The 18,897-nt window shown below is 42.8% G+C and overlaps 1 non-coding gene across 1 annotated transcript; it reads right to left on the bottom strand.

The window, feature by feature from the left end:
* Positions 1 to 1,970: 1,970 nt before the first annotated feature.
* On the bottom strand, positions 1,971 to 2,053 carry trnal-uaa (transfer RNA leucine (anticodon UAA)). Its single transcript has one exon. It is a non-coding gene; the product is annotated as a tRNA-Leu (tRNA).
* Positions 2,054 to 18,897: the final 16,844 nt, after the last annotated feature.

Genomic DNA, 18,897 nt, shown 5'->3' with positions numbered 1-18,897 from the left:
GCTCACCACATGTGCTTTTAATTCCCCCAAAGAGAACAATCAGCGTCCCTGAAAAATATTTTTTTTCATTCTCTCCTGTGTGGAGCGCCGCTCTTCCAACGAGGGTCTCTTCTTCCCCGACCACAGATTATTCTTTCCGCCCGGCTCTCTCACAGAGAGCAGACACACCGTTTCCACTGATGTGTTTACTACATCTATAGATCTGACCCCCTACAGCCCCAATATTCCTGGACAGGATATTTACCACCAGCCTCGTGAACTTCTCATCTTGACCTCTCCTAGGAGGAGCACAATTAACATAGAATCCTCTCTCCATTTAGCAAATAACACAAAACACTGTTTACCTGTCAAGACAGAAAACCAGGCTGCTCCAGGTGAGGCTTGAACTCACAACCGCAGCATGACTCCACTAATCATGTCATTTTACAAAGCCTGAACCTGGAAAGAAATTGGAAGCCAAGAAGTTATGGTGTTTTTTTAATACTTGCCTACTCTTTCAATTTTTCCGTCAAGTCTTTTATTTGGGAGTACTTTCAATTGATGTTAATCCTTGTCCCGATGCACGTTCTGGGCCATGGTGCATCTTGAATAATGTTCTTATAGGCTTCAGTTTGGAAAAGTGCGCTCTTCAGAAGCTACCAAAACCGCTAATGGTTAAATAATACTTAATGCAAAAGCAATGTTCGGGTTTGAAAAAAAATTTTACTTGCTATGAATACAAACACTGTTACAGGAGGCGTGTTAGGGATATTTTAGCTTAGATCATCAATTCATCTTACATTTCTTCTCCATCTATATCAACAGCGTAATCGCTACTGAGTGCTAAAGGCAGGTCCTGGCAATACAATCTTCTTTAGAAAACATTTTTAAAACTATTTCCACTACCATACGTAAAGTAAAAGATAGCGATTGCACGCAACAGATAAAATCTCTTTTCCAGGGACGTTGTAGTTAGATGCAAATTACAATCGAAAATGTATCAGCTTTAACATTTTCTTTTGGATTCACAGGACAGTCAGCATGAGTCATCAAAGAGCCTGTAGTGGCAAGAAGTTTAAAAGCGCACAAGTGATCTGTCTTTGGTCAAAGGAATTGCTGGAGCAGTAGGACGCAGAGCAATATCTAGCAGCTGTAGACGATGTTTGGGGAGGAGATAATTCTGTTTTCAGCACAGGGAGTGAGAATGAGCTCAGTCCGGCTCCCAGCAGAATCCATTCTGGTTTGGTTACTGTCAGACTGTGCGTCTGAGGCTCTTTGGATCGCAACGTGAAAAAAAAAGAACAAAAAACATTTGCTCACATCTTGTGATTTCCACGAGAGGAAGAGAAAATATCACTTTAAAAAAAATCAGAACTGAAGATTTGGATCCGGGACCTCATACTTGTCAAATGATTAAAATAATAATTATGAAAATATCAGGTTGTGTTTCTGCAACATATCGTGCACAGTATGCCATTTTTTAAAAAAATACAGTAGATTGTACTTAATAAAAATGTACAATTCACCGCTGGTATAAACAGATTTGTAGTAAAATATTCCGGGTACTTAAATTCCAGTTCGACATCAAGTTTCCAACTCGTTTCCTTAGTCTTGTTTACCTTGAATTTAAGCCACAAACCAGGATTCTACTGTATAATCGTCCGGGGATGTTACAAAATGTTTGATGGGGCATCAATCATTACAGGCGGAAATTCACTCCTTTTTTTTTTCTCGAGAAATCATATTAAATGATCCATTTCATTTGGATCAAGAAGAGGATCACCATGAGAGATAGAACAAACTGTTTGATTCTGTCTTTATTGGGAGCTGTATCACAGCTAATGCATGTAAAGCCTTCAGTATGCGATAGTGAGAGCTCAGTTATGCCAGGGAGTGGGAGTGAAGAGAACTGAACTGAAATTTAGTAAATTCATATTTAAATAGAGTGTAAATCATCAAAGTGTTCTGTCACTTAAAGCTTATTACAACACTACTAGAAGTGGGGATTGAACCCACGTGGACATTTGTTTATTAGATTTTAAGTCCAACGCCTTAACCACTCGGCCATTCTGGTCTACAGGGAGATGCTCTTCAGTTGTTAAACATTTAAATATGATTCAACAATTAAAAAAAATTAAACCACGAAACCTCTTAGAGTTGCGAGAATACTTCCTTTGTGTATAAAATACATTGTGAATGCTTTCTCAGCCTTTACTTTTTCGTTTTTATGACATTTTTTTGACCGAGCACGAATATTCTTTTGTCCAGATCTTCACAATGGAAGCACAGAACGCCGTCAAACCAAATGCATTTTAAAGACCAAGACTTGTGGATATTTCCACAGCCTCTACATCAAACTATCAGTGGGCTAATTATCTTTTTTTAAACCTCCGGTTTTTCATCGATGCGTAATTACGCACTTACTGGAATCCGGAGGACCGCTGTGTACAGACGTTCACAACGCGAGAAATACTGTTCAATACGGCTTCGTGCGAATAACCCGTATATGACCATAGGAAGCAGAACAGCGCAGTTTCCAATTACCCAGACTGTAAGCACAGAAATAAAGATTTGTTTGATTTCTGAAACCCTTCCTTTACGCCCTGTTTTCATTCAGGTAAGGGTCAACTATATTGACAATACTACTGACAGCAGGAAGATTAAAATATTCTTTACTCAGCAGCTTATTAAAAACAGCTCCCATGATGTTTAAACTGATTTTTTACACAGAACACTGACACAGCTTTGCTTTCTGAATCTCTTTTTCTCGTGCTTTTATTTAATATGGCACAATGCACTGGGATAGGGGTATTCTGTTCACAAACCAATAGCATTTAAATCACAGCACCCACAATGCTGCAAGTAAGTGTTTTGCACACTAAGCAGGTCTTCTGACTTTTCCCAGCTTTGTGTTGGGTTGTGGAACCTTTATTTTTTATGATTTTCTGAAGATAACACTACAGGTATACACTGGGATTTTTCCAGTTGGGTCTTTTTCATGGCTCAATAGTAATTCAAATACAACAGCCACACTGCTGAAACCATATGTTTTACACACCAGACAGGGCCCCTAACCTCATACAACCTTGCTGTGGCTGTGGCCTCTTTCTTTATTTTTTTATGATTTTCTGAAAGTAACACTACAGGTAATACACTGGGACAGGTGGGTCTTCTTCATGGCTCAATAGTGTAGTGGTTTGATGGGTTTACTGAGACAATTATTAATTGTAACAGTAATCACAAGGTTGTTCGTTGTAGCTTTTAGAAAATAAATCGTCAGAACAACTAACAACGCACACACACGGGTTCAATACACGAGATACATTTATTAATATAAATTGTGCACCAAAGATATACTAGTCTGCCTGGATACGAGCGGCAGACCTTACTGTGAGGGTTATCAATATACAAGGTATATAATCTCGAAGAGATGCAAACACAAAGAGATACACAACAGAGAATATAGTAGTTCAGGTGGGTAGCTGCGTCAGCATGCGTAGGCTGCAAAGGAACAAGTAATAGGTTTATTCCATGCTGAAAAAAAGAAGAAAGAGAACACAACGTTTCGGCCGTGGAGCCTTCTTCAGGTGTGAGAGAGACAGGGCAGTAGGCAAAGGTAAAGTAGCGGGAGAACAAAGGTTGGGAGGGAGGAGGAGTGAGAGGCGGGAGCAGGGGACAGAAAGAGAGGCCAATCAAGAGGTGTGAAGTCAGAATGGGTGCAGAGAGGTGTGAAATGAAACTTCCAATGAATGGAGAAAATTTAAAAGATCTGTCGTTAAGGGAAGGGAGAATGTGTGATCCTAGCTGCAGAATAATTTTAGTTTCGGTGGTCTTTCTGATGTATGACTTCAGAAAACCATCTTTGAGAACACAGACGGAGAGATTAGACTGGTCGTGGCCGTCAGAGGTGAAATGAGAAACAATGGTCTTGGAGAGATCTTTAATCTTCACAGCCCTGACGTGTTCTCTGAGGCGGTCTCCGAGTCTCCTTCCTGTTTCTCCAATGTAGATGGCTGGGCATTTACTGCAAGAGATACAGTAAAAAAGGTTGCTGGAGGTACAAGATGCTGTCTGGGTGATCCGGAATTGTCCTGAGGGGCCTTGAATGAGTGTGGTGGTAGCTGTGTACTTGCAAGTGATACAGCGAGCTCTGTTGCAAGGGAAAGTGCCTGGTGTGGATGGTTGTTGAGGGCGGTCAAGGGAGCTGTGAACAAGGAGGTTACGCAGATTAGGTGGTCGGCGATATGAGATGATAGGGCGATCAGAAAAGAGGGCCCCAATGGAGGGATCATCCTGTAGGATGGAAAAGTTCTGGTTAATGGTCCTGGGGTTAGGAAGTGTGTTAGGGTGGTAAGGAAGCACCAAAGGAATGCGGTTGTTACGGCGGGAGTTCCTGATCGGGTTGATGGTCCGGGGGGTGTTTTTGGCTCGGGGAAGGGCCCTGTCAATCACACTGCTGGGGTATCATCTGTTGATGAAAAATGAGTACATTTCGAGGGCTTGGTTCGATGTCGTCGCTGCATAATCGTCGTAACCTAAGGAACTGTGAAAAAGGAAGAGAGTTTTTAGTGTGGTTGGGGTGAAATGAGCTGTACAGGAGGTAGCTGTGTGAATCCGTGGGTTTGTAATAAACTGAAGTGGACAGTCGGGGGTAGTTGATAGACAAGTGGATGTCTAGAAACGGAAGAGTGGTGGAAGATATGTTAACCGTATATTTGAGGGACGGGTGGAAGTTGGTAAAATGGTGCAGGAAGAATTCAAGCTGTTCGTTGGAGCATGTGGCGGCACCGACGCAGTCATCAATATATCGTTTGCAGAGGTCAGGGACATAGCCAGTGCAGGAAGCGAAGAAGCATTCTTCTACCCAGCCGACAAAAATGTTGGCATAGCTGGGTCCCATTCTGGTGCCCATGGCAACTCCACTGACCTGTTGGTAAAAAAGATTATTGAAAGAGAATGCGTTCAGTGTGAGGACCAATTCTGCAAGGCGTACCAGGGTGTGGGTGGGTGGATCAAGCACTGTGCGTTTGTCCAGCGTGTGCTTGAGGGCTGTAAGGCCGTCATTATGGGGAATGACGGTGTACAGAGATGTGATGTCCATGGTAAAAATGTGGCATTCGGTATCCTGAAATTGGAAATCATTGAAAAGTTGGAGCGCGTGGTTGGTGTCTTTGATGTATGAGGGAAGATCTTCAACCAGCGGTCTCATGAGGCTGTCGAGAAAGGCTGAGATGTAAATAGTTGGACAGTTACATGCTGATACGATTGGGCGTCCAGGGGTGTCCGGTTTGTGGATTTTGGGGAGGAGGTAAAATTGAGATACCTGTGGATGTTTCATAATGAGCCGGTTCGCCTCCTGGGGGAGCTCGTTACTGCTGATAAGAAGGGAAATGGTGGATACCACTTCCTTTTGGTAGTCAGTGGTAGGGTCCTGTTGGAGAGGGAGGTAGGCAGAAGTGTCAGTTAGTTGTCTAGAGGCTTCAAAGACATATAGATCCTTACGCCACACCACAACAGCACCTCCTTTGTCCGCTGGTTTGATGACGATATCATCCCTGTTGCGGAGAGACTGGAGCGCCTGATTTTCTCCTTGGGTGAGGTTAGACCTATGTTTACTGGGTATAGGGAGTGCCTTGGGAGCTTGATTAGTGCATTGGTTGATGAAATAATCAACTGGTGGAAAACGGCCAGAGGAGGGAGTCCAACAGCTCTGTTTGGGATTAATGTTGTTAATGACATCAATAACCGGGTTGTTATCAGCTGCCTGTGAAGAGGAATTGTCGGCAAAATGTGCTCTGAGACGGATCCTGCGGTAAAAGTGGTTAAGGTCGACATTGGTCTGGGGGAACTGGTACAAAACTGAGCCCTTTGCTGAGGAGGGATCGCTTATCCTGTGAAAGGGAAAGGTCAGAAGGTATGGTGACAACAAGGTTAGGGTTGGTGAGGGTGTTCGGGGTGTTGATGGTTTTCTTCTGTAGAAGATGACTGAGTTTTTTGTCCTTCTCTGTAGTGAGAAACTGGTAGATTTTAGAGTTGAGAGATCTAATGAGGTTAGTTATGAAGGGAAGATGATGTGGAGCTGTCAGCCATAGAAATTCCTTAGCCTCTTTGATGTTGTTGTCGGAAAGGATAATCTGTTTTTTGAGGGAGAAAATGGTAGAGAGCATTAGTTTCCTAGAAAATTGTTTTAGAAGTCTCTGAGTGTTACTCTGGGTGGTATCAGAGTCAAAAGAAAAGGTATTAAATTTAAGGTGAAATCCTTGATATTATGATGACGACATCTGTAAAGGAATAGAAGGTGGTTAGAAAGCCTGGTCTTGGAACAGATAGCTGTTGAAGAAAGATGTGAAGACGGGGGTTTGAATTTAATCCTTTCTGTAGGGGGTTTAGACTTCCAAGTCACAAGCTGGGGTTTATGGCAGGAAAGGGGGTTAACTGATAAGGATTGCAGATGCAAGCTAGGAACCCCCCTGGGTGTAATCTTAAACTGACCATTTGTCCAGAACATCGTAAACTGGCCAAATACCATGAACCTCCCTCTTAACCATCAGACCGAGTGACGTCAGAAACGGAGAAGAAAACACTATATAACCCAAAAGTTTGTAACAGTACGGCGAACAATACTTCGGTTTTGTTGTTTCTTGCGGGAAACAAGACTTCAGCTTTATTGTTTCTTGCATGCAATAAACTCATCTGTTTTACTTCATCTCGGGATCAAGAACCTTATTTCTTCTGTTACAACAAATTTGGCGTAGTCGGCGGATGCTCCAGAAGGCGCAGAACTTCCCATCGGCAGGAGAGACGGTCAGCGCTCACATTACTAAGAGGTAAGGACTCCTCTTTTTAAAAAAAAAAGGGAAGTCTCTGCTCCCTGCGAGAATCGCCCGAGATGACGGAGTAAACGTGAGTTTCTGAATTTCTCTAGCCCGGGGGAAGACACCGGTGTATGTAATGGGTTGTTTGCTGTAAGCCCAGAATTTGGTCTGGCAGGGGTTCCGCGGTATTGTGTACAGGCGTTCGAAGCTGGTGTATGCCTTAATTGCGCGTGGAGTTTTTGAATGGGTTTTGGACCCTTACCGTGAAGTTCAGGACTGGTGTGGGCCTTAATTGCGCCCGGAGTTCTGAAGGTCAGAACTGGTTTGGGCCTTAATTGCGCCCAGAGTTCTGTGGCTCATGATCGGTGTGGGCCTTAATTGCGCCCGGGGTTCTGGAGCTGAGTGGTGCATTAAATGCACGTAATTCAGGACTGGTGTGGGCCTTAATTGCGCCCGGAGTTCTGAGGCTCAGGATCGGTGTGGGCCTTAATTGCGCCCGGGGTTCTAGAGCAAGTGGTGCATTAAATGCACGTAGTTCAGGGCTGGTGTTGGCCTTAATTGCGCCCGGAGTTCTGAAGGTCAGAACTGGTTTGGGCCTTAATTGCGCCCAGAGTTCTGTGGCTCAGGATCGGTGTGGGCCTTAATTGCGCCAGGGGTTCTGGAGCTGAGTGGTACATTAAATGCACGTATAATCCAGGATTGGTGTGGGCCTTAATTGCGCCCGGGGTCCTGAGATTAGCTACGCCTTGATCGTGCACAGATTGGCGTGGTGTGGTTTTTTGTTTTAAAGGAAACAGGAGTAGAAGAGATAGATAGATATGTATGTATGTTTTTGGTGTTTTCCTTGTTTGTGAAATACATATACACACGCACTACTGAAGTAGTACATATACACACGCACTACTGAACTGAAGTGTGACAGCACTACGTGCTGTCACACTTCAGTTACATAACCACCTCATGACAAACAACCTTTTCGAACCCCTCCAATCTGGCTTCCGTCAACTTCACAGCACAGAAACCGCCCTAGTCAAAGTCACCAACGATCTCCTAATAGCTTCTGATTCTGGTTCTCTTTCCATACTCATCCTTCTTGATCTCAGTGCTGCCTTTGACACTGTTGACCATAACATCTTGCTTTCTCATCTCGAGACTGTGTTTGGAGTCTCTGACACTGCCCTCAAATGGTTTAAGTCTTACCTCACTGATCGCTGTCACTTTGTCTCTCTCAATGGGTACAGGTCTGAAATTGGTCTTGTCAAGTCTGGTGTCCCTCAGGGCTCAATACTGGGCCCCTTGCTCTTCAGCATTTACATGTTCCCACTTGGTCAGCTTTTAAGATCACATGGCCTCAGCTTTCATTTTTACGCTGACGATACTCAAATATACATCCATACCAAACCCGACACTGATGTGGCTGTCTCTATTCTATCTAATTGCATCTCTGACATAAAAATTTGGATGACTCAAAACTTCCTTCATCTTAACTGTGACAAGACTGAAGTCATGCTTATTGGTACCCCCCATCAACTTCGTAAAGCCAGTCCTGTAACCCTGTCTGTAGATGGCTCTGTACTTGAGCTCCAATCAAAATTGAAAAACCTTGGGGTTATATTCGATTCTGGCTTAACATTCGACCCACATGTACAGCATACTGTCAAAACATCTTTTTTTCACCTTAGAAATATCACAAGACTACGCCCTATGCTATCATTAACTGTGGCTGAAAAGCTGATCAACATATTTGTATTCTCTCGAATTGACTACTGCAATGCTCTGCTCCCTGGGGTATCTAAATCTACTCTGAACAAGCTGCAGTATGTCCAAAATTCAGCAGCCAGAATCCTGACCAGATCTAGTGCAAGTGTTCACATTACTCCTATCCTGGAGTCCTTGCACTGGCTTCCGGTCAAATTCCGCGTAGACTTTAAAATCCTCATGCTCACCTACAAGGCTTTACATGGCTTGGCACCTCAATACCTGTCTGAACTTTTATCGCCCTACTCCCCACCTCGCAACCTCCGCTCTTCAAATTCTGCCCTCCTTACTGTCCCCCAAGCCCGTCTACATTGTATGGGCGACAGGGCCTTCTCCTGCTATGCCCCCAAGCTCTGGAACTCCTTGCCCAAGGATATTAGAGAGTCACCTTCTCTAAACTCCTTCAAATCCAGACTCAAAACCCTCCTTTTCAGAAAAGCCTTTACTTAACTGCTTCCATTCTTCACCCCTCTGCTCTTCTTAATACCATCTTCCACGGTCTCCTCTATTGTTATTGTTGTATTGTTGTAATTATAATTGTGTCCTGTCTTGTGAAATTTTCTTATTTATTGTTGTAGTCTTCTTATTTATTGTTATTGTCATCCTGTAAAGCGCTTTGAGAAGCCACCTTTAAAGGCGCTATATAAAATAAAGTTTATTATTATTATTACTACACTAATCGGTTTGAACATCATGGGAGCTGTTTTTAATAAGCTGCTGAGTAAAGAATATTTTAATCTTCCTGCTGTCAGTAGTATTGTCAATATAGTTGACCCTTACCTGAATGAAAACAGGGCGTAAAGGAAGGGTTTCAGAAATCAAACAAAGCTTTATTTCTGTGCTTACAGTCTGGGTAATTGGAGACTGCGCTGTTCTGCTTCCTATGGTCATATACGGGTTATTCGCACGAAGCCGTATTGAACAGTATTTCTCGCGTTGTGAACGTTGTGTCCACAGAGAATATATGTCAATATATATCGTTCGGTTACCAAATCGCTAACCAGTGTTATTACCCACTGTTACTCTAAACTCGGAAGTAAATACATTACTCATGAATTATATTGATAACAACTTGTGTGGAGGTACAATTGAATTCTCGAGATGCAATGTAGAACATGGGGTTTACTTATCCACTGTGTATGGATTTGGAATCTCCCGGCACAAACACCAAACCAGCTGACAGGCTCTGTTGCAGCCTCTGTTGCAGCAGTTGTCCAATGGGCGTTGTGTCGGCGTTCTCTGGCTACTGGCCAACCAGTCAAGGTGCAGCTCGGAGTAGGACGGGCGGAGGAATCTGACTGTGGCACGCAGGGCAGTCGTTGCTCCGAGGGGATCTACCAGGAGTCCGGCTGGCTAGTAGAAAGTCTCTATGCACAGAGTGTGACCGCGAGTCCTCACAAGTCACTCTTTTGCCCGGGAAGAAGCTGGTTTGTTCCTGGTCCAGCGCTGCTTCTGAATAAGCTATTCAGGTTGTCGACGAGGGTCCAACTGTAGGCTGCCGTTGATCAAGCGGAGCATTCACGTCGGTAGAATTCTGAGTACGTACGGGATCCTCGGCCTCGCGCTTAGAACAAAGTCCAAGTCCTTTTGCAGACAACACCAGTTGTCACGTGATTGTCTCTGAGGATGCATGAAAATGGCCAAGGAGAGCCCCGATCTGAGCTTGCGCTCCCTTTTTGACCAAGACCCAGATGTGTGCTGATTGGTTGAGAGTTTGGCGGGCATTGGAGACCCACATGGTATTACCACGCCCTGCCAGTCCCTGATTGGTTGGTCAAGATGAGATATAATTCACTTACATTTGACACTTAGGAATGCAGTCCAGATGTCCATTCGGCACTCCCTAGACTGATAGGCGCCAATGGATGACCATTGATCATGATAGCCAGGCTTAGCTAAGTGCATCCCCGTCTGGGAGCTTGTTCCTTATCAAAAGAAAACATCTTAAATCAGCCTGCATGAATACTTTCTCTGTGGCTGCACCACAGAGATGGAGGGTGAGATGGGGCCTCCTTTAGGACAGCATACCAACGCTTAATTCTGTCTTATTAACAAGCATTGCCGCTACAATAGCAATTCAAATACAACAGCCACACTGCTGAAACCATATGTTTTACACACCAGTCAGACCCCCTAACCTTATACAACCTTGCTTTGAGTTGTGGAACATTTCTTTATTTTATAATGATTTTTTTACTGTAATCAAGTGTTGTGCTCATTAATAATAATAATAATAATAATAATTGCTTACACTTATATAGCACTTTTCTGAACACTCCACTCAAAGCGCTTTACAGGTAATGGGGACTCCCCTCCACCACAACCAATGTGCAGCATCCACCTGGATGATGCAATGGCAGCCATAGTGCACCAGAACACTCACCACTATCAGTGAGGAGGAGAGAAGAGAAATGTAACCAATTCAAAGAGGGGGATTATTAGGAGGCCATGATTGGTAAGGGCCAATGGGGAAATTTGGCCAGGACGCCAGGGTTACACCCCTACTCTTTTCAAGAAACGCCATGGGATTTGTAATGACCACCGAGAGTCAGTACCTCAGTTTTACATCTCATTCGAAGGAAGGCGCCTGTTTACAGTATAGTGTCCCCATCACTATACTGGGGGCATTAGGACCCACATGGACCGCAGGGTGAGCGCCCCCTGCTGGCCCCACTAGCACCTCTTCCCGCAGGAACCTTAGTTTTTCCCAGGAGGTCTACCATCCAGGTACTGACCAGGCTCACACCTGCTTAGCTTCAGTGGGTTGCCAGTTGTGAGTTGCAGGGTGATATGGCTGCTGGCCATAATCAGCAGCCTTTAGTACTGAAGCAGGTGTGAGCCTGGTCAGTACCTGGATGGGAGACCTCCTGGGAAAAACTAAGGTTGCTGCTGGAAGAGGTGCTAGTGGGGCCAGTACCACCATTAAGCAGGCCTCCTGACCTTTCACAGTCATGCTTTGTTGTGTGAAACTTGAATTATCTTTTTAGGATTTTTTGAACATGGCATCTTCCACCGAGATGGGTGGGGGGTGTCGGGGTGCTCTTCAATAGCTTTTTCATCTATACACACAAACGGATGTAACCAAGACACTCAGAACCTGTCACGCAGGGGCTGACTGCTGAGGATAGGGATCCAATGTGGTGCCCTTGGTAGGGTTGGCACGAGACACAGGCATAGTCGGAGTAAACAGGCAGGGGTCCGAGTCCGGGAAGGCGTATGTTGAAGAAAACTCAGTCTTCACTCAGGTTGGGAGATTGTCAACAGATCTTTAATACAATCAGCTGAAGGGGAGATTATCACAGAGAAAGGGTTTCCCCTAGCACTCAAGACATGCTCACTGGACTGAAGTTATACTTTCCTTTTTTATACATTAAAAGTAGGCAATACTTTAACATATCAAAGGAACATACAGGGAAAGGGGCAGTGTCAGAAGTCAAACAAACAGGACAGGGGGGTGCCATTTGGCATCCTACAATCTGTTTCAATTTTCTCTGGTTGAATGGGTGTGAGGAATCACAGGCTTTAGTCTGCACCTAAGACAGGGGTCTTAGGTGCGAACAGAAAACCTTTCCCACGCATAGTCACTGTCCTGACCTTTTGACTCGGTCTTCCACATGTAGCACAGGCGTAGGCACAGAATCGACAGGCGAAAGTGTAGTCGAGGGACTGGCAGGGGTCGGAGTCCGGGAAGGCGTAGAAGTTGCGTCGGTGTGGATTCAGAAGGCAGAGGCGTAAACGAAGAGACAGGCTGGGGTCAGGATCCGAGAAAGCGTAAAACAGGCGAAGGTACAAAATCGAGTGGCTAAAGCGGTAGTCGGAAAAGCGGGGTCGAGGTCCAGGGGAGAAGTCGTAGTAAGGCAAAGGTGTAGTTAGTACGTAAGCTCCGGGAGAGAATCTCAATCGTGAGCAATGACCGGGGGGCAGATGGACTGATTGACACATGCACGTTTGGTACGGGGAGTGCTCGTAGGAATGCGGGAGCGCTTGCCTGCATGAGGGAGATTCGTGGCAAAACCAACAGAATCAACCTGAACTCACAGAAAAACAAGAATGCCCCCGAGACACCTGCACTCCCCCCGGACCACTCTGGTATCAACACCCCCAAACCCATCCATACCAGCTAACAAGACTCAGAATCGGTGCAACCCTCCAACCTGGACCAAGAGCAGGATGGGACAAGTACCTGCACCACACTACACACCCCTCATCCAGACCAGCAGGACAGCCAGACCACAGACAGCACCATCATGTAACCCCCCTGTTCATTCCAACAGAAAAGCTGAACTGACCCCCTCCAGCATGGCGACGCTGCAGCTCTGGTCACACCAGCAGGCCCAATGGGCTCAGAGCTGGGGGACATACAGATGCAGCCATTCAAAATGCGTGGGCGATACCGCATTATTTTCCGGTACGCTGTATGCAGTCTACCGCAAGTTACCGGTAAATATCGCGAGTTACTGGTAAATACCGCTAGTTACTGTAAATTCTCCTATAATATGACAAGCAAAATAATAGTATCCAGAATTTCAGCAAGGTGGAGCTAATAAAGCTCAACCTCTCATGTTTAAACTGTGGCCATCAAAGTCTTTAACGAAGATATTACTAATAGTATTAATAATGAATGACCTTGGACAAGCTGTAAGTGTAAACTCAAAGTATTGCCCTGGTCAACATTCTTTTTTTCATTGACCGTCTTTGTAAAAGTAACACCACAGCATTTCGCAATCACGCATTTGTTTCCAATCATGCAAAGTACAGTAATTTTTGAGAATCGATTCACCATGCCTTTCACATGCTCATAAAACAGATTGATTTAGGAACATAAACATATTACCGTATGAAAACTGTACTGTATACAGTATGTATATTTAATGTCTTAACTGTGCCCGTTTAAGTATTGAATATTCATATCTAATTTTACCACTGAAGGGAAATCTTAGTAGCTGAGCATAAAAAGAATAGGAGCATACTGCAACGCGTGTGAAGGCCATAAACGATATTAATTTTGGAACATAAACATACAGTATATGGCTGGTCTCGGTACTTTAAAGAAAACATACACGAAACATGGTTTCATTATGACCAGAATCGGTCTTGAGATATTTTTAACTTGATTTACAGTATTTGAGAGGTATGTCTTAACACCGATACTACAGTGCATAAATACTGCTCACGTATATGTTTCTAGGTTTATATTATGCATTTAATACGGTCAAATTACTTTTGAGCAACTAATAAGAAGCGCGAAACGGTATGCGTTTTAGTTTCGTTTTGTGCTGGGACCCGTGGATTGATTAGAGATATCAAGTACATACAAGTCATTTTTTAAATGTTGTAGTTCGTCTTGTAAAAATGTTACGAGTACATCATCTATCAACAATTACACAGGTTCTGTTTCCATATTGTGGATTTTGGTTACGTAATATTATTTTCTAGATTTCACGTTGTGAATATATGATTTGGGCAAACAGAGCCGCAAAGAAGTACATTATGGGTTGTTGTTTTTTTTTTTGCAGTTTTATCTAGAACAAGCGATGCTTAAACCTTCGTCTGATTCTTGTGAAACTATCCACATGACAGTTACAGTACCTAGGAGTTGACTTCAGTGATGTCACTGATGGGATGTTTCTAAAAATCCATCCTCTGTAAAACGTCTTCTCTAGTTGTCCTGCATATGTATTCGCTAATGAAGCTGTGTGTTCTGAGCCTGGATCTCTACCTTTCTGTATGAACCAGCTTAGAGGGCTAAAGACAGCTTGTGTTTAAATTGAGTGTAATGCAATTTGTGCTTCTAAAGTCATGGTCAGCATTTATTATTGTACTGTGCTGTAAACTTGTTCTGTGCCTAGTCACATTATTTTATAGCGTTTTTATAGCGTTATCAAATCCGGTGGCGCCGTGTGTTAGTTTCCTGACTCCCATGTCACATGGTCTGTGATTGAAACCTGTGAAACCGGTTTAATTCATCACAGCCAGCACTCCGGCAGAGAGGGGGTTGTACTCGTAAAGTAGAAGCAGGCGAGATTTCCAGCGAAAGACACCTCCCCCTCCCCCCCCACCCTCATACGATTCAAATTGTATTACAGCATTGTAATTACACATTGTAATTGTATTACACATTGTACACATGCTTAAAAGAGAAGAGAGAAAATGCAAGCCTTCTTCAGGTGTGAGGGTCTTCTGCTCAGAATGAAACGCTAAAATGTAATGTAGGCTCTGAATGGGTTCAATTATGATTTGGGCTTGATTAAGGTCGCTGCCTTTCATCTAAAACCCTACTTGAATCCTTCTAAACTAAAAATCAGTGTTAGTGAGTTCTAAATAAAGAGGTATCCAGGTAACAGTGAAACGGGCGGACAGTCTGGGGAGATCGCCCGTTTTCCATGTAAATAGTTCCCTGGTTCCGCACCCCTTGGTGTTTCCCTCTCTCTCGGGTCACCTGATCATTAGCTCGAAAGATTTCAGTGCTTTGTGTATATTCTAATGGTAGTGGGGGCAGGGTGTGTGGGAACAGGTTTTGTTGAAATTGCATTGGAGATCTATGTTCTTCACACCTGAAACATTTTCTCTGAAAGCATTTTCTTCGCAGTTTAACCAATCTTGTTACAGCATGTTACAGTTTACTATTATTAACCATATTAATTTTAAGTGCTTAATGCCATTTTTTGACCAGGCACGATATTCTTAAGTCCATATCTTCGCAAGGGAATCAGTGCGAATTGCAATACTAATTAAATTAAAACTACTAACTACTAACTAATACTAGCTAATTAAAACAAACCAGAAATGTGTTGTTCTGTCTAATGACATTACAAGTGGAAAGATTACAGATTTTAATCGTCTTTAATTTTGTTACGTTATACATTTTAGAAATGTTTCATCCATACAAACACCACAAAACTATTTTCGATTGTATTTCTGAATAGTATGTTACACTTAGTTCACTGTTAATTAAATACATCTAATTAAGAAAGTTAGGTGTTAGCATAAACTATTAGCAATCAATAATATTAAATTTAGCACTGTAATAAGCTGTTGCACTTTCCCCCGCATCTTGTAAAAATATATTTTCATTGTTCAAATATACATTAAGTCTGACTATCATATAATAAGTTAAATACAAAACTAAAGAAAAAATAGGGTTAAATATAATTCAAAATATTTTGCTAACAATGTTAACTGTTTATGAATAATAAAATGTATTCCTGTGTGTGTGGGGCTTACATGTTCTCTCTGGGTTACATGGTTTTTCTCCATATGTGTGATATGACTCCCTCTCGCACTCCAAAACATACTGGTAAGTTAATTGGTTTATGGGAAAACTGGCCCTGGTGTGTGTGTGTGTTTGTGTCTGTCTGTCCTGTGATGGACCTGCGCTATGTCCAGGGTGTATTCTGCCTTGTGTCTGTTGCTTACTGGGATAGGCTCCAAATCCTCTGTACTGGATAAAGAGATTAGAAATGGATGGAAGTAAAAGCACTGTGTGAATGGAACTATACACAGTGTTAGAAACCCACCATGAAATGGCAGCATCTCACTGAGAATAAAATATCTTATAGTGCTGGCTTAAGGAAACAGCCTTTCCACCTCTCTTGCACATCAGTATCCATACCTAGTTATTTAAACAAATTGCCTCTAATTATAAACATCTTAATATGCTGGCTCTGTGGATCCGCATCAGCTATGTTTGCCCATTCCTTCAATTCATGTGCATCCAACACAGTTCAATGCCAGCAACTACACATAATCTAAAATACAATCCTTATTTCAGTATCTATGTAAACATATAGTCTGTTAACTTCATCATCTTCATCAAAAGTATGCCTAACCCCATTAGGAAGTGTTCTTGTTATAAGTGTATTCCTCAGCTTTCCCCAAATTATCTTCTTCTTGCCAACATCTCTAGTCTTTTATCCTGCAATAACTCAGCCAACACTTAAATCTCCAAAAGCTGCTGGTGTTAATTTCTTTAAATCACAAATATCATGTGTTATTACTGGCCATGTAATACTCTGCATTGTGGAATAATAGTTTATTTTAAAGGGAACTAGAGAAACTAAGAACTAGAGAAATCAAGAAAGGCTTTTTTTCTAGAATTAATAAATGCACATCCTGTTCACTGGGGAAATTAAATCCACACTGAGCAATCTTCAATATGTTCAGAATATGACAGCAAGAATCCTATCAGGGATGCATTATACCTGTTTTCAAGTCCTTGCACTGGTTACCTATCAGATTTCGAGTCAACTTCAAAATCCTTATCCTCCTTATATACTGTCCTACAACTGTTATTATTGATCACCGAATTATTGTACTTGACATGACTTCATTCAACCTTTCCTGAACGTCTTTGACAGGCAGAGAGAGTGCTGTTTCTGGTGCGATCTTTTGCAGCTGACATTTCACTGTTTTAAACGAACAAGAAATTAGATTGCTCATAAATCAGTTATTCTATATAAACACAGCGTAATTGCCCTCCGAAAATCCTCTTTTTCTTGTTCGTTTTAGAGACCTTGATCTAAACTGATTTTAGATGTCAGAAAGGATTTATTTTCTCTGTATTTCCTACATTGCTTTGTCGAGATTTTAACTTTATATCTAGGCTCAGATTTCAACTATAAATCGTACAGTAATTAATAGCAGTAAAAACTGATGTTTTGCGCCCTCTTACCACAAAAATATATGTTTTGTAGTTGGGATTAACTTTATTTCGTACGCGTAGCTACTCCGATTCGGACACCGAACAGTTAAAGATGGCGGCAAATCAGACACCCAGAGAGAGGGGGGCGTCTTCTCGCCTCCATAACTAAAATGCCAAATAGGAGTGGCTTAAGCGACATACACAGTCGTGTAACTGACAGTTTGAGGTAGCCTATCGTGTAAATTTCGCTTTGTTGCTGATAGGTTAAGCTTTCGAAACTCTGCCCCAAATTCATGTGACTGATTTTTTGCCCTGTTTCGTTGGTTAAATGCAATGATCACAAGCACCACCATGGTAATTGGGATGTGTAGTTTTTAATTCCGTTTGAATTATAACTGTACTTACTGTCTTCATATTTGGCCAGGGCTTTAAAGAGAAGGCGCGCCAAAAAATTTCGGTGCCGTCGTCTCCGCTTTAAAGGTACCCCCGTGCTGGAAGAATTTGACCTCAGAACGTTTGCCCAGCGTAGTTATAGTGGACATAAAAACAAGAGTTCGCTGGCATTATATCCTAGAAGACACAGACCGGCGCCAGACCGGTAAATGCTTGATGAACTAGGGATTGGACAGTTTCCAAGTGCTTGTACAATCGATGGAAATGTTCAAATAAATGTTCAAAAGAAATAAACAAAATAATCATTTATTTCTTTATTATATTGGCTAGCTAATGTCCTCTCTTTGCTAGTTAGTGGCAGTGTTTCTGCGTTGGGTAGCAACGGGTGACTGTTCTCAGGCGGAAGATGTAAACAGCTTAATTTTCGTGTTAAATAATTTTTAAAAATTAAAATTCATTCTATACAGCAATCACATATTTGGGTACCGTTTCATAAAACTTTCATGCTTAAAATGTTTAGGGAGAAATGGAAGACTGGTGTGTATTTTTTCTTTAAACTATCAAGACTAGCCATACACAGTACAGTTTATGTACATACAGTAATGTTTATGTCCTAAATTAATATCATTTATGACCTTCAGATGCGTTATGCTCCTCTTCTTTTTATGCTCAGTTACTAAAATTTCCCTTTAGTGGTAATATTCCATATAAATATTCAAACCTAAGCGGATTGAAACTTGCACAGTAAAGACAATAAATGATTAAATCTATTCACTACCAACCAATGCACCACGAGTGCCCCTGTCATTTTGGCCAGCCAATCACTGACCGCGGTGCCCTACGGTGCCCTGCGGGTTGGTTACTGTACCGCGGGTTTTTAACGCTCATTTTGAATGGCTGCATCTGTATTTCACTTCAGCCTTTCACTCATGCTTCCTTCCAATGAGGACGGAGCTGCTGGAGAAAGGGCGCAATAGAGGATCGCTGTGGAGAGCTGCTGCTGTGCTTTGACATCTGAGCTCTGTGGAAAACGATCTCAATACAATTCTGAAAAACGCGACTCCCCGAACGCCAGCCGAACAAGTCTCCACAGCCGAAGCGCTGTGTCTCTTTTCAGCTGGCGATAAACCTTTCCTCGATCCTTTGCGGACTTGTAAAACTGTTCATGATCAGAATAAAAAACGCTCACGCTAATACACAAGCACCCGTGTCTCGCCAAAGCTGACAAATAAACAGACCGACAAGCCGCACTGCACGTGTGAAAAGGGGAATGAGCGAGCGAGCGGGGATAGGGCGCCTCCTGCGCTTAAA

Source organism: Lepisosteus platostomus, chromosome 5 (genome assembly GCF_059453375.1).
Source record: "Lepisosteus platostomus isolate fLepPlt1 chromosome 5, fLepPlt1.hap1, whole genome shotgun sequence".
Classification (NCBI taxonomy): domain Eukaryota; kingdom Metazoa; phylum Chordata; class Actinopteri; order Semionotiformes; family Lepisosteidae; genus Lepisosteus; species Lepisosteus platostomus.
Note: the sequence above shows the minus strand (reverse complement) of the source record. Positions and strands in the feature narration are given on the sequence as shown.